Source organism: Carettochelys insculpta, chromosome 6, assembly GCF_033958435.1.
Source record: "Carettochelys insculpta isolate YL-2023 chromosome 6, ASM3395843v1, whole genome shotgun sequence".
Lineage (NCBI taxonomy): Eukaryota > Metazoa > Chordata > Testudines > Carettochelyidae > Carettochelys > Carettochelys insculpta.
This window is the reverse complement of record NC_134142.1, coordinates 65,728,683-65,745,702: the sequence shown is the minus strand read 5'-3', so window position 1 is coordinate 65,745,702 and position 17,020 is coordinate 65,728,683. Positions and strand designations below refer to the sequence as shown.

At 42.1% G+C, this 17,020-nt stretch overlaps 1 protein-coding gene across 7 annotated transcripts in view; it reads left to right on the top strand.

The window, feature by feature from the left end:
* Window positions 1-17,020, top strand: part of RGS6 (regulator of G protein signaling 6) — a 491,454-nt gene that overhangs the window by 352,724 nt on the left and 121,710 nt on the right. Inside the window, exon 1 of one of the 7 annotated variants that reach the window (XM_074997142.1) lies at window positions 7,111-7,222. The exons of the other annotated variants lie outside the window; for them this stretch is intronic. The gene's annotated coding sequence lies outside the window, so the exon portion shown is untranslated. Of the gene's footprint in view, window positions 1-7,110; window positions 7,223-17,020 lie in introns of those variants that run through there. 7 annotated transcript variants of the gene reach the window in all.

The window sequence follows — 17,020 nt, the reverse complement described above, 5'->3', positions numbered from 1 at the left end:
AACTTGCTAGTTTTGGTTAAAATAAGGGTGAGAATGAGTTCAATGCTACCAGTGCAATAATTTCCTGCCGATTGCTAAGGGCTCATTCATTTCATTGTAAAGGTAAGATACAGACTGATTTTCCTACGGTTTAGGATGTTATGGATTAAGGCAAAGTTATAAAAATGTAAATGAAAATGGCCAGTCTTAGAAACTAAATTATTAAAATGTGGACTTTCTGCATATTGTTGTGAATGTGTGTGAGTGTATGCACATATAGTCTATGTCTGCGCAACAGCGTTATTTCAAAATAAGCCATTCCAGAATAGCTATTCCAAAATAGCTTATTTTGAAATAACACAGCTACACACAAGAATGCATTTTGAAATAGCGCCCAGCTATTTTAAAACAGCTTGTCCTGATGCCTAATGCCTATTTTGAAATAGTGTCACTGGATGCCACTATGGCTTATTTCAAAATAGCACCATTCTGTGTCTTATCAGCACCTATTTCGAAGTAGCTGTGTCAAAATAGACGTTATTCCTCATGCAATAAGATTTATGAAATTCAAATAACGTGCCCACTATTACTAATTTATTTCAAAATAACTTTGCTGTGTAGACGTAGCCACGCAGACCTATACGCAGCACACAATTATCTGGCAAATTACTAACAAGAAAATAAACTTTAAAATAGTAGTTGTGTTAGGTGCTATGATTAAATATTGACCAGGTTCTGCATTATTTCTACCTGCTGTCAATCTACAAAGTAATGACATGGCTTTTGCATATTATGTGCCACTGCCCTTTGCTACAATACAGTTGTGCATCAGACTCAACATAATTAATGTAGATTCACAGCCATCTTGGGAATATATCGTGCTTTTCTAATTTAAGCATGATTTGTGCTTATTTATTTCTATGCAATTCATCCTTTAATACTTGTCCTTTCCAGCTCTGTGGCCGTGCATACACTAGCCCCAAACTTCAAAATGGCCACGCAAATGGCCATTTCGAAGTTTACTAATGAAGCGCTGAAATGCATATTCAGCGCTTCATTAGCATGCGGGCGGCTGCGGCACTTCAAAATTGACGCGCCTCGCCACTGCGCGGCTCGTCCCAACGGGGCTCCTTTTCAAAAGGACCCCACCTACTTTGAAGTCCCCTTATTCCCATCTGCTCACAGGAATAAGGGGACTTCGAAGTAGGCGGGGTCCTTTCAAAAAGGAGCCCCATCGGGACGAGCTGCGCGGCGGCGTGGCGCGTCAATTTTGAAGTGCCGCGGCCACCCACATGCTAATGAAGTGCTGAATATGCATTTCAGCGCTTCATTAGTAAACTTCGAAATGGCCATTTGCGTGGCCATTTCGAAGTTTGGGGCTAGTGTAGACGTAGCCTGTTACTGAAAAACAGTCCGAACTATGTGGTTTGCTTGATGCCACAGCTATGCTGGGCTTGTGAGGGAGGTTTGGAATTTTTTTTTTCCAAAGATGCCTGTATGCACTCCTTCCAAAGAACTGATTTTAGCCATCTGCTTCTTTTGAGATTGTTCATTCCACCACAGAACCTGTTCACAAATCATGCAGGGCTGACCATGTATGGCCTCTTCCTTCTCCGCTGCTCTCCATCCAGGTGTTCAGGAAGAAGGTCACAGGAAGCTCGTGAATTTTTGATTGAATTTGAATTTGAACTCTGCAGCACCCAGACCTGCAAATGTAAAGGTCTGGATGTGTGGCTGACCAAACTGGGCAGGGGTGGACAGCTGCCCATCACTATGCCAATGTCCGCAGAAGATGTACAGCTCAGGAAACCCAGGCAGGTTTGGGAGAGGGCTACATTCTGTTACTGGGTGCTTGGAATTCTAGGACAGAGCTTTGCATTCTGGGATTCTAACATGAAACACCCACAAGCAACCAGGGCTAAGGCACTGTGGGATGGGTACCCACAATGCACTGCTCACACTCTTCAACTTGCATAGGGCATTGAGGACACGGAAACTCGACAGGAAAAAATGATGGGTTGAATTTCAAGAAGGTTTGTGGACACTTACATTTGGATTCAGAAGAAAGAGGTTAAAAATCATATTTGTTAGAGGTTACATAAGAATCTGTCTAGCAAATAGCATTTTGCTCACTCTTAATGTATGTCTATAATTGACCTGGGAGGTGTGATTCACCAACAACAGATAGGGCGACCGGTGGCTCAGTTTAACCACCAAACAGGTACCTATGCAAGCTGGGAATCACACCTCCAGTTTTAAATTGAAACATAACCTTTCTTAATTTAGGCTTTCTGCCATGTCTTATCATCTCTCTCCAGCTACTGGAGCCATTGTCAAATGGGGGCCAGGAAAAGAGATTCAGCCATCTTATTAAGTTGGAACCTCACAAAAACTTTGTCCCCTGCTGTAAAATGGAAGGCAGAGGTTAATAGGCCAGAGTGGTGAGAGCAGCCAGAAAGAATTCTGTGCTTGGCACAAGCAGACACCAGTTGTTGATGATGATGATGATGATGATTAATAATTAGGGATTTCTTTCAGGGCTTTAATAAGCAGTAGTTCTTTCATATGACTGCTCTTACACTGCTCTTTCTCCACGCTTTTCTACCCTTCTGGGGGATTCTCCCCTCCCTACATCATCTGTGTGACAAACCCACATCTATTTTATTGGAAACATCCACATCCTGTAAGGCACGAGGGGAGATTTGACCCTATCACAAACCATTTATGCCATTAACTGCTGTGGAACAAATTACACTAAATATAAAGTGACAATCAATAGCAAATGGAATCCACAAATCTTTATGGAACCTAAAGTGAAAGGCATCATCCTGAATCAATCAATCACAGTGTATTTCAACTTTCATTTGGTGGCATTCCAGCACTTAAAGAAATAAATCATTCACATTATTCAGTAAATACATTGTGCTTGCTCTTATTTATCATTCTCCAGCTTCCCTAGTCAAACAAATTTGCAAGGTATTTATTGAGAAAGTCCTAACCTTCAGTTAAAGAGAATTAAATTATAAAGCATGACAGGTTTTTTGCATTTCATTAGAAGAAATTATGTTAATGTAATCTATGTGCTAAGGTCAGAAAATTCAAAGTTACAGTTTCCTCCTTTAACTGTAACACCAGTCTCACATGTAGCATTTTTATTCCTTTACACATTAAGCTTAATAGCTGGATACATACTCTATGTATAATGGAACAAAGCTACAATTAGTAGGGAAAGCATAATTGAAGCTTTGTGTAAAATTCAAATTTCAGATTACATTCTCTTAATGTAGTTTTAATATTTATGTTCAAGAGAGCAAAAAATTAGAAAGAGAGAGGTTTAAATGGTCCTTCTACTGTCCCCAGTGAAGGTGCTTTTTGAAAGTACACTGAATCCATTGCTTTTGGGAACTGTGCCAAGACCAGTGGGATATCTTCCAAGAGGTCACTGTAAATGTAAAAGATTTTGCACAGCACTAGTGTAGACACAGGGTTTCAGTATTCAAAATGTAATAATAAAGTGGAGAATTGTTATCAGATTGAATGCTTCTGGTGGGTTCCCACAGGAATCTGCTTCTTGGCTCTATTTGTCAATGACCAAAAGGAAAATGTATACCCACTACTGGTCAGTCTTACAGATGAGTCAACAAATGGTGGTATGATAAATGATGAGGTGTAGAGATTACTAATAGAGAGAGATCTGGATCTCTTGGTAAACTGAGCTCAAGCAAACAATACCCATTTTAATATGGTTACAGGTAAATGCGTACATCTAGGAACAAAAAGTATAGGTCATTTGGAATGTGGTGGATGCCACAATGGAAAGCAGTGACTCAGAAAAATATTTGGGAGGCTTGATAGATACTCATTTGAACATGAACTCGATGCATAAATGGGAATTGCTAGTCATATTTGAGAGATTATTTCATTTGGCACTGGAGCAACCACCGCTGAAATAACATGTGCAGTTCTGAGGCCCACAATTCCATGAGGGTATTGATAAATTGGAGAAGGTTCAGAGAAGAGCTAGGAGAATGATTAAAGGATTAGAAAAACATTCCTTATTGTGATAGACTGAAGGAGTTCAATCAATATAGGTTAATGAAGTGAATGTGAACAAGGGGGTGTCACTTGATTATAATTGATAAACGCCTACATTTAATCATGAACTCTTTAATCTAGCAGAGAGTGGCATAACACAAACTAATGGTTGGAAGTTAAAGCTAGACAAATTCAGACTGGATATAAGGTGCACATTTTTAACAGTGAGAGTAATTAGCCATTGAAACAATTTGCTAGGGGTTATGGTGAATTGTTCATCACCGACGATTTTTACATCAAGTTTAGCTCTTTCTAAAAGTTCTCCTCTAGGAATTATTTTGGTGACATTTTATGGCCTGTGTTACACAGGCAGTCACATTGAATGATCGCCGTGGTCTCTTCTGATTTTGACTCATAGATTCCAGTACACAAGTCAACAAGGACAGTGTAGCAGTGGAAGTGTTGGTAATGCAGCTAGACAATAGTGACCTCCTGTGATCCAGCAAATTCTCTTGTTCAGAACTGGTTAGGTCTCAAGGGTGCCAGGCTAGAAAGATTCAATTTGTAGTAGCTCCCACTTTGTGTTACAGCCAGGGCACCCACTTAGCGCCTTCCAGCTCCCAGCTATCTCCTCTTCTGAGTGGAGCTTTGCATCTGACCAACTTCTGACCAGGTTTTGCCAGGCTGCATAGTCTCCTGCCTTACACTGTACTATTCTCACCAAGCCAGACTGCCTAAACAGACTGTGCCTGCGTTTCACTTCTTAGAGCGGGTCCAGAGAAGAGCAACTGAAGTGGTTAAAGATCTAGACAATATAACCTATGAGAGAAGATTAAAAGAATTGGGTTCATTTAGTATGGAAAAGAGAAGGCTGAGAGGAGACATGAGAGCAGCTTTTAAGTACCTAAAGGGGCGTTATGAGGAGGAGGGGAAAAGTTATTCTCCTTAGCTTTTGACAATAGGACAAGAAACAAAGGGCTTAAATTGCAGCAAAGGAAATTTAGGTTGGACATTAAGAAAAATTTCCTAACTGTCAGGGTGATTAAGTATTGTAATAAGTTGCCTAGGGTGGTTGTAGAGTCTCCGTCTCTGGAGATGTTTAAGTATCAGAGAGGTAGCCGTGTTAGTCTGTAGCTTCGAGAACAACAAGAAGTCTTGTGGCACCTTATAGACTAACAGATAATAGTAGGAAATATCTGTTAGTCTATAAGGTGCCACAAGACTTCTTCTTGTTCTTGGAGATATTTAAGTACAAGTTGGATAAATATGTAACAGGGGTGATACAGAAGGCCCTTTGTCCTGCCATGAGGGCAGGGGCTGGTCTTGATGACCTCTTGAGGTGTCTTCTAGTTTTAGTAGTCTGTGATTCTCCAAGGTTATGACCACTGTATTGCTCACAGTTCTATGTTGCCACACATATCTTCAGAACAAGCAATTTTTTTCTGATGGTAAAAACATTACACAGAAAGCATATTAAGACAATACACATTCCTATGTGCACATTAATAGCTTACCAGATGTCAACCATCAGGCTTATGGGGTCATAATTCAACTCCTTCCAACCTTTCTTCAAGGACTGCTCCTCCATGGCTGTGGTTTAGGATGTGAGAGGAAAACTTTCTCCATTTTTGTTCAATGTTAAGCTGCACATTAATTAAACCCTAACCCGAGTGGTGCTGAAAATATTCTTATGCTAGAAGCCAGCACAAGTGTAGTCAACCCTCATTATTATGTACCCACCAGAGGCACCTGATCCACTTTTTAATAGATGCTCTTTACTGGGCTCAGAGTTATTCTCTTTTTGCTGAGAATCCGTTTTTAGTATGGTTTGGAACAGAGATTCCTAGTTATCCCCTTCCTATACATGCACGACATCTAAGTTAATGCTTTTGAATTACAGCCATGCTTACTGGAGAGGTCAAAGCTCATCAGATACATCCCATTCCTGGAGCTCAGATTGATTTCTCTGGACTCCAGCAAGGGCTTTGTCTTTGTAGATCGGGATTGATTTTTTTTTTCCTTTTTGCCTTGCATGAGATGAACAGAATACAACCAAAAGGTAAAAGCTGATGACCCTGAGTAGCTGATCTGGGACTTGAAACAAACTGAATAGCCAAATTGGTCTTTTTAACCACTTTGATGCCTTTTTTCAATTGAGGGGAAGTAATATTTGCTCTTTAGCTATAAGCTTGGCTAGTGTGTGATGCCTAATTAGTCTCAGTAAATTTCTTCATCTCTGAGATGAGCACCTCAAACAGAATGTGAAGTGAGATCATTGCCTGAAGCATTCATCCTGTTTTGTCCCACTATCCACCAGGTTTGATTTGCAAGCAGTATGATAGGATTGCTTCATCCGATTTCTCTAAAACACTAATGAAATCCCACTCCATGCCACTGTGGAACCCTGAACTATGACTTCATTTTCTTGTACACATTATCATTTAGGTTATTAAGAATAATGGGCCTAATGGTACAGGATGTTGTTTCCTGGCATTATTGTACCCTCTCTTAACTGTGGAAGAATGAGAGCTCTTGGATAGAGAACAAGGAAAGTGACTGTAAATGTGATAAGGGATCAGATCACATCTTTCTAGGGGAACTCACATAAGGGGTTTTTGGGGAGGGGGAGACTCCAAGTGAGTTCTACCCAGGATGCTTTCTTTAAATTATCCTTCAGAAAGTCCTTACAACACTTCTGTTGGCCTCTTACATTACAGAACCCTTCTTTCAGCTGAGAGAACAGGACCTGCTTTGGGAGGTGAAGGTCTGGCATCTGGACAATGTGACCAGTCCAGCAGAGTTGCTGAGAGAAGATCATTGCCTCAATCAATACTGCTAGTGTTTCCCTCTTCGAGAACACTAATGGTGGTGAATTTGTCTTCCCATCTGATTGTTGAGATCTTGCAGAGGCAGTGCCTTTCAAGAACTCTCTAGGACTTTCAAGTCATATCTGTAGGTTGTCCACGTTTCAGACCCATACAACAATGCTGAGAGAATAGTAGCTTGAAAAACAAGAAGCTTCATGTCTATTAAAACAGAAAGCAGTCAAGTAGCACTTTAAAGACTAGCAAAATAGTTTATTAGGTGAGATTTTGTGAGACAGACCCACTTCTTCAGACCATAGCCAGACCACAACAGACTCAATATTTAGGGCACAGAGAACCAAAAACAGTAAGCAAGAAGGACAAATCAGAAAACGATAATCAAGGTGAGCAAATCAGAGAGTGCAGGGGTCGGGGGGGAGGTCAAGAATTAGATTAAGTCAAGTATGCAGACAAGCCCCTATAGTGACTCAGAAAGATCCCATCCCAGTTCAAACCACGTGTTAAATGTGCCAAATTTGAATATAAAAGCCAGCTTGGTTGTTTCTCTTTGAAGAACAGTGCGAAAGTTCTTTTTCAGTAACACACATACCTGTAGGTCATTAATAGAATGGCCCATTCCATTAAAATGTTGACTAACTGGTTTGTGGATCTGGAGTGTTTTGATGTCTGTTTTGTGCCCATTAACCCTTTTCTAAGGGAGTTAGAAGTCTGTCCAATATACAAAGCATCTGGGCATTGTTGGCAGATGAAGGCATATAAGATGTTAGTGGAGGAGCATGAGAATGTCCCCGTGATTCTGTGAGTAACCTGGTTAGGTCCAGTAATGGTATTTCTAGAGAAGATATGTGGACAAAGCTGGCAGCAGGCTTTGTTGCAAGGAAAGGTTCCAGGACTGCTATTCCCGGGGTATAGACTGTGGCTGTTAGTGAGGATCCTCATAAGGTTGGGAGGTTGTCTGTAGGAGAGAACAGGGATGTCACCCAGGGACTTCTGGGCTACGTCTACACGTGAAGCCTACATCGAAGTAGCCTATTTCGATGTGGCGACATCGAAATAGGCTATTTCGATGAATAACGTCTACACATCCTCCAGGGCTGGCAACGTTGATGTTGAACATCGACGTTGTGCAGCACCACATCGAAATAGGCGCTGCGAGGGAACGTCTACACGCCAAAGTAGCACACATCGAAATAAGGGTGCCAGGCACAGCTGCAGACAGAGTCACAGGGCGGACTCAACAGCAAACCGCTCCCTTAAAGGGCCCCTCCCAGACACAGTTGCACTAAACAACACAAGATACACAGAGCCGACAACTGGTTGCAGACCCTGTGCATGCAGCATGGATCCCCAGCTGCAGCTGCAGCAGCAGCAGTCAGAAGCCCTGGGCTAAGGGCTGCTGCACACGGTGACCACAGAGCCCCGCAGGGGCTGGAGAGAGAGCGTCTCTCAACCCCTCAGCTGATGGCCGCCATGGCGGACCCCGCTATTTCGAAGTTGCAGGACGCGCAACAACTACACGTTCCCTACTTCGACGTTGAACGTCAAAGTAGGGCGCTATTCCCATCCCCTCATGGGGTTAGTGGCTTCAACGTCTCGCCGCCTAACGTCGATGTTACCATCGAAATAGCGCCCAACACGTGTAGCCGTGATGGGCGCTATTTCGAAGTTAGTGCCGCTACTTCGAAGTAGCGTGCACGTGTGGACACGGCTCTGGAGTGTGGCATCCTGATTAAGGATAGGTTGTAGGTCTTTAATAATTTGTTGCAGTGGTCTGAGTTGGGGGCTGTAGGTGATGACCAGTGGTGTTCTGTTCTTGGCTTTTTTGGGACGATCTTGGAGTAGCTGGTCTCTGGGTATTCATCTGGCCCTGTCAATTTATTTTTTTTTTTTTTACTTCTCCTGGTAGGTAATTCAGGTTTATGAATATTTGGTAAAGATCTTGTAGTTTTTGGTCTCTGTCAGTTGGATCAGAGCAAATGTGATTGTATCTAAGAGCTTGACTGTAAACAATGGATCCAGTTATGTGTGCAGGATGGAAGCTAGAAGGGTGTAGGTAAGTATAGCGATCAGTAGGTTTTCGGTACAGTGTGGTACTGATCAGGCCATCCTTGATTAGTACTGTAGTGTCCAGGAAATGTATCTCTTTCATGTTGTAATCGAGGCATAAGTTGATGGTAGGGTGTAGATTGTTAGTCTCTGTAGAATTCTTCTAGAGTCTCTGTACCATGGGTCCAAATCATAAAGATGTCATCAATGTATCTTAAGTAGAGGAGGGGTAATAGGGGACGAGAACTGAGGAATTGTTGTTCCAGGTCAGCCAGAAATATATTAGCATATTGTGGGGCCATGTGGGTGCCCATAGCAGCTCCACTAATCTGGAGGTATAAATTGTCCCCAAATCGGAAATGATTGTGTGTGAGAACAAAGTTACAGAGGTCAGACGCCAGATTGTCTGTGGTAGCATCAGGGATGGTATTCCTGATCGCTTGTAATCTGTCTTTATGTGGAATATTAGTGTACAGAGCCTCTACATCCATTGTGGCAAGGATGGCGTTATCAGGAATTTTTCCGATGTTTTGTAATCTCCTCAGGAAGTTGGTGGTATCTTGGATATAGCTGGGAGTGTTGGTGGCATAGGGTTTGAGGAGGGAGTTCACGTAACTGGATAGTCCAGTGGTAAGGGTGCCAACACCTGAAATGATAGGGCGTCCAGGGTTTCCAGGTTTGTGGATTTTGACAAGTAAATAGAATAATCCAGGCTGCGGCTCAGATGGTGTGTCTGAGTGAATGAGGTCCCGAGTTGCAGCAGGGAGTTCCTTCAGTAGTTGTTGTAATTTCCTTTGGAATTCCAAAGTGGGATCAGTGGAGAGATGTCTGTTAGAATGTTAGGATCTTCAGAAACCCTGTGCTGTAAATGAGCAAAGGCAGCACTGGGGCAGCTTAGACAATTTGCATTTCTGAATCAATATCTACCTTGGTTGAGAGCTGACTTCCAAGATAGAGGAAACGGTTGACATTTATCAGTACATTTCCATTGGTTTTAATAGATGGAACCTGTGGGGCCTCATTTAGAGCGGCCTGACGGGGTACTTTGGTCTTCTTGATGTTGAGCGTCAGACCAAGACGTGTAAGCATTGACAAACACACTCAGAGTAGTTTGAAGCTCTTTCTCAGAGCAGACAAAAACTGCATTGTCAACATTCTGAAAGTTCCATGAGAGATGTGGTAGTGATCTTACTCTTTCAGCCTGCTAAGCCTGAACATCTTTCCATCCATCCTATAAATGATTTCAAACATCAGCTGGGAGCTACCTAGCAATTAGGTAAAGAATGAAGGCAATGAAAACTGCAAACATGTTTGTGGCGATCATGCAGCCCTGTTTGACTCTCATTTGTATTTTGAAAGATTCACTCTGGGAGCCAGTACTACTCAGAACAATCGCTTTTATCTTGTCGTGAAGTAACTTTAGGATACTGATATGTTTATCAGGACATCCATATAACTATCTTGTCCACTGACTGCTATCACTTAGTGTTCTCCCCCTCCTCTTGGACTGCATGGGAGTTGCTACCACAGTTTCACCTCTTTCGCCTTGGAGTGTTTATGCCAATACGGTGATAATAGAAAATATTTCTTGCTAATGGTCTTGAGAACATAAAAATAGACATGAAACATTTAAAAAATAGAACTAAGAAAGTGACTGAGCTTATCTAGAGGTTAAAGTGTTAATGTTGGTCATATTTGTAGCCTAACAAATGCTTTGTCCTGCTAATGGGGGACAAAGAAATCATATGCTGATTAGAAGTCAGTTTTGATCCATCTAATTGGTTATTAAAGAAGTAAATTTCTCTTGCTGCAATACTGAGAAGTTGATGTGAGCAATATTGCTTTTATCTGTTTTCATATCATGTGAACTAAAGTATCCGAAAGTTTGTAGGGGGGGTTACATATATATATTTACCACTGAAAGTGTGATTGGAAAAAATAAAGGTGGTCTTACCAGCATACCTCATTTGTTTAATAAACAGCTGATTTGTAATTTTCAAGGGGAAAAGGAACACATCATGGACTATAATCTGGGACTACTGGCAGGATCAGGGAAGAGATGAATGCTTGTGAAAAGGTATAATATATAATGGCTGGACAAATACATTATTCCCCAGACAAGGGGATAATTAGCCTTAATTTTTTTATAGTAACTTTATCATTCTGCTGCAGAAAGCAGTAAATGTAACTGTGATTCTGTGTGTTGTAGCCTTAATCTCAAAAAAAGTAATATGGGCTAGATTACACATGTTGAGAAGCTAGTCGAATATTTTAAAAACAAAAATGGAAGCCATGCTTGGAAAAGAGGGTTATGGATTTCATGAAGGCATTCAGTCACTGTGCCTAGCCTAATGAGTTTTGTTCTGGGAGTTCAGTGTGTGTACTGATCTAGAAATGGATGGATATCTTCATATTCAGATAAATACCAGAGAAGCACATCATAAATACTGTAAATCACATGGACTGCACAAGAAGTAGATATTGACTACTGTTGACGTGAATATTAAGACTTATTGGTGACTGAGAGATAACTATCGAATGAAGCGAAGCAAAGCTGCTATATTTACCTTGAGGGATAATGAATCTTGAAGTTTGCCAAAATTTAGGCTCTTCTGCACTGACAGTATAATGGAAGCTTCTTAACTGAAGGAACATCTCCTTTTGCTGTTCAATTAGCTCGTTAAAAATAAGAAAGGACAGTGTAGCTGGAAGGAGAGTAGTACTCTTTTGAATTCAATTTTTTTCCCCCCAGTCAAGGCATAATAGATCTGGGTGGGATTTTCAAATACAGAAAAACCCCAGTTATCTGACCCCTGGCTATGCAGCACTCCATTTTATCAGACACCACTGTGGGATGAATGGAACGTTGGATAACTAGAGTTGGATAATCTCCCCTCAGCACTGCGCATCCAGTAGCCCCACCAGGGCCAGCAGTGACTGCACACTCAGGCTGGCTGGGGGCTTCACACCCTTTGTTCGCAGTGGGGATTGCTGCCCACCCAGGGCAACTGGGGCTCCCCACCCAAGGTTGGCAGAGGGGATCGCTGCCCACCCAGGGAGGCAGCTTATGGAGATGGCGCTGGGACATCCAGCAGCCCGCCTGGCCTGCCAGGGGTCCATGCACTGGGACCAGTTGGGTCTTACAGCCTGGGATTGGCAGGGGCTGCTCACCTGTGGAGCCCTCGGGAGCCACTCTGTGGTGGCCTCCAGCATGTCAAGAGGGGCCCAGGTATCCCCAGTCTGGCCTCCCCATCCACTACTCCCCGCCCCCCGATTATCTGACATTTTGGGGTATCCGACCATCAGTGGGTCCCAGATGTGCTGGATAACTGGGGTTTTACTGTGTGTACGAATGGCAGTAGTGTCATAGGGACTGAGTTCCTAGCCTGCCCCTGACAGGCTCTGAGGAGAATGACCCAACCCAGATTGACTTGTGGTTAGTGAACTGAAAATGGAAAAAGTACCACAAAAGTGATTTGAGTAAAAGTACAGCTGATTTCACTTCTGGGTATTTGAGTACAATAAAGATGTGGTGTGATGTGCATGTACTTTTACTCAAGTAGTTTTCCAGAGGGACATTGGTGACTTGTACTTAAGTACTTTCCCCCTCCCCGCACCAAAGCAGGGGCTAAGCTGCTGAGGTGTAGTTAATTGGGTGAGGAGTACATGGACCTAATAAAGGCTTATGAGCACTCAGGAATAGGATTTGAGAACATACAGAGGAAGCTTCTGGATAGAAAGCTATTCCCAGCATGCAGGAAGATGCTCCCAGGGAGAGGAACAGCCCTCAGAACACACAGAGAGAAAGTTCCAGAGTAAAGATACTAAATAGTTTTCCAGGCAGGGAGGGCCTGAAAGAGACACTGAGTTATCAGGGGAGAGACTTCAGAACTCCATGTGGTGGAAGTGCCTGGGGACTTGCATACCATGTCTGGAAGTTGATTAAATAATATAGACCCCTGCAGCCAGTGGGAAGTGGTCACCTAATGCTCATTTGTCCCTTTATGTATACTAGGGATAGTTTCGTTTAAAGAAGTGGAGACCTACAGACATAGGGAAACAGAGTAAGGGCTGGATTCTTTTCTTTTTAATTAACTTTAGCATACAAAGTCTGCACATAAGTCTCATGAAGGGGAGCAGTCTAAAGCAGCATAAACTAAAGAATCACTCTATCGTAAGGTTTTTTAACCAAATGTTAAAGTGAAAACACCCTTCACCTAGGACATTTCTAGTTGAGGCCAAGCCAACAGAGAACTTATGAGTCTCCAGCTCCTGGCAGCCTCTGATTAGTCTTCCTGCAAAGAGATAAAAACAAAATGATAAAAAATTTTCCTAATGATTTTTCTGTAGATCAACTTTTCTTGTCCCCTTTAAATTTGAATGAAGCAATTAGGCCCCATCAGCAATGTGTCTGTTTTCATTAGACTGCAATTTGGCAGGATATGCAATGCATTTGTGTGTAGTTTTAGAATCCTCAGGGAAGATTTTATCATAAATCAAATCAATTTATTTTGAAGGAAGAATTTCTTCCCTTATACCAAAGGTTACACCGGTACTGTGGCACAGTTAGAACAGAGCAGCAAGGATGTGCCTTAAACTGTTCACTAAGCTAACTGCACAACGGTAGTACTGAGGCATGCAGTCGGTACTGGAAAGGTGTGCCATGGGATTACATCGTGGGTCAGGTAAGTATTGACCAATAACCATTTAGGTGCTTGTGAGTGTCCAGTTGTTTCCTGCCCTTCTCTTGTATATTCTGTTTTGTCCTGTGACTGCTCTGATTCCTCTACTACTGCCCCATGCCCAGCCTGACTGCACATCTTACAAAGAGACCATTCTGTAAGACTTCAGATATCAAGTGAGCCCCAGAACATGCATGTGTCTTTAAAGTTCAGCATCTGAAGGCTAAATAATTGGAAAATCTTGTTTGTTTAATTGACTAATAAATATTGGTGTTCATGGTTCTGTTTCCCATGTACCACTCAGTGAGCTCTCAGTGCCCTGACCAGAGCACGAACAGAGAAACTATTTATGGATTCATGGAGTTTAAAGGGCAGTATTAGGTCATTCAGGTTTTTTCCAGCGCTTTGTTGACTAAACCCAGCACATCCACCGGCAGCGTTATACAGCATTATACAGGTATAATGGCTCTCTTGACACTCAGGGGATCTTTTGTCAACACAGAGGGCTTCCAGTTCACCGGGCAGCACTGTTTACAAAGCTTCCAGCTGGTTGTTCTGTCCTGAGAGGGCCTGGCAGTCTGGCTACTCTTTGTTGACAGAGGGGCTTGCTCTTTGAATCGCTTTTACGAGTAGACGCAGTCTGGCAACAGAAGTTTTGCTGGGAAATCCCTTCTGACAGTCACTTCTGTTGACGGATGCTTCTTTTGTAGACAGAGCCTTAGTCTGACTACGTGTATATCCTAGGTCATTACATTTCTCCAAGTTACTCCAGTATTGATCCCAGTAGCATATGGCTAAAGCAGATCTTCCAGAAGAGCCTCCAGTTTTGATGTGAAGATGGTAAGAAATGGAGAATTCAACATTTCCCTTGGTGATTTAGTCTAATGCTTAAGCACCCTGACTGCTAAAAAATTCTGCTTTAGTTGTAATTTGAATTTTCCCGTTAAATATTGTGTTTCACAATTGTGTTCTTCTTATTACATAAATGTACATATTTAAGACCCAATCCAAAGTGACCCATGTCATTTGTAGAGCAGAAGAATAGACATTTACCTTTTTTCCCCCCTGTGTAGGTATTCACTGTGTTCTTCAGCATCATATCTAAATCTTTATTGATTTCAGTGCTCATTGACCCAAAAGATCAGGCCCTTAAAGAGGTGGCAGTGTTTCTAATTGGCTGAATTCAGAATAACAAGTAAGGTATTTCTCAGTTCTAATTCTGGCTGGGCAACAGGTAGGACAAGGCTATTGCATTTGTACCATTTTCAGAAGAAATGGCATGTGTAAAAAAGCTTTATTTGTGGTTGTTAACTTTTAACGCTAAAGTTCAAAAGGATTCATTCCTCGTTGGTGGGTAAAGACATTGCACCTCCTTTTTGCTCTGGTAGCTCTAGTAATTAATATATACTGGCCATTATCCAGGTAGTAAGTACCCAAAGTACATAAACAAGTTATAGAGAAAGGATAAGGTAGACACTGATTAAGAATTACCAGCAGATAAAATGGTGTAAACAGACAGCCTGTATGTATCATTGATTTCTCTCAACCTAACAATCTCAGTTGGAGCCTTTTTAAAAACAGAATTTTGGGCTGATGTTTTATTTTCCTGAGGTGGTACAGCAGTTGCAGTTTTAGTCTGTGTCAAGGGGAGAGTGAAAACAAACAAAATGGCCCAAGTCATCTCTGATATAATCCCACAAGTTCACTCAAGGCACACCTACATTTGCCCCACTCTTCTGGCCGGGGTATGGTAATGAGCAGAGCAGAAGATACAAATCAGGTGCAGATTAAAATATCTCGCACCTCCTTTGCATATTCCCACGAGATCTTGCTTCCAGAGGGGGCTTTTCTGGGAGCAAGATCTCACAGGAAATGCAAATGAGGCACTAGATATTTTAATCTGTGCCTCATTTGCATCTTCTACTCTGCTCATTACCATGCCCCTTCTGGAAGGAGGGGGCAAGTGTAGATGAGGCATCTGTGGCTGCTCCAAGTGAAATATATCCGCTGGGGAAGGGGTGCCCTGCTTTTTAAAGGATCTCTCCCCTCTACCCATGCATGTTCACTTGCCTTGTAGTTCTTCCCCTTAGCACCCTGTATCAGTTCTCCTTCTGGGTAGTGAAGTGGTGACACTCATGCTGCAGCTAATTTCAAAAAAATCATTGATCCGTGCTTTAGTTTAAACTTGGCACCTGTATATTGTACTTTATCTCTTCAAAAAGCTCTACAAACATCACAATGAACCACAGAGCAAGTCTGATGGCAACCTAAAACAAAATGCAGCACAAGACATGAAACCAGCAGAAGACTTCCCAAGTGCTGTAAGACACCTTCTGTTTGTTTGGGCAGTACATGTGGAATAGTGTGGGTTACAGGTTTTCTTGACACTCCTGTGGAATGAGGTGCATAGCTTGCTCAGAGTTTTGCCACTCTGGATCAACACTGCACTCATCCAAAACTCATGTTGATAAAGCCCTTTAGATCACACTATTTTGTACTCCACGTACATGGTCCAAACAAACAGAATTTGCTTTACAACACTTGGGAAGTATTCAGCTGTTTTATCAGCATGAGTCTGGGTAGGTGCAGGTCATGAATGAGTGGCACATCTCATCCCGAACAGAGTGCTAATAAAACCTTCTATATAGTGTGGTGTGATCTAAAGGCATGCATGTTACAGAAACACCATCAGAAAAATGTTTTAGAAAGTTTTCTTTATCCCACTCCCCACAAAGATCAGCTCCTTGGTTACCAGTTTTGCAAAGTTTCAGGTGACAGAAAAATATACTGCATTTAAACACCATTAGAAATAGATGGTCTATCTGTACAAATGTTCTGATCCTTAGGTTTGCTATCAGGTGCCTCCAGAGCAGAAGGTGATTGCTGGGTCCCATTAGAAAAGGCAGTCTCCTCTTCCTGGTGGTTTAAATCCCCTGTTTACAACCCTGCAAGAGTCTAAGATAACATACTTTAAAGTCAAAACAAAGCAGCAGTCGTGTAGCACTTTAAAGAGTAACAAAATAATTTATTAGCTGATGAGCTTTTGTGGGGCAGACCCACTTCTTCAGATCATAGCCATACCAGAACAGACTCAATATATAAAGCACAGAGGTCCAAAAATTGTTATCAAGGTTGGCAAATCAGAAGAGCAGAGGGACAGCAGGAGGAGGGTGTGGGATGGGGAAGTTACGAGTTAGATAAAACAAAGTATGTAGACAGTCCATATAATGGGGTCAGATAATTCTGGCCCCATTCAAACCATGTGTTAATGTGTCAAATTTGAATATAAATGACAGTTCTGAGCATTCTCTCTGTAGACAGTTAAGTTCCTTTTCAGTAAAACACAGACTTTCAGGTCCTTAACAGAATGGCCCACTCCATTAAAGTGCTGGCTGACAGGTATGTGAGTTAGGAGTTTTTTTATGTCTGTTTTGTGTCATTCTTTGTTGAAGA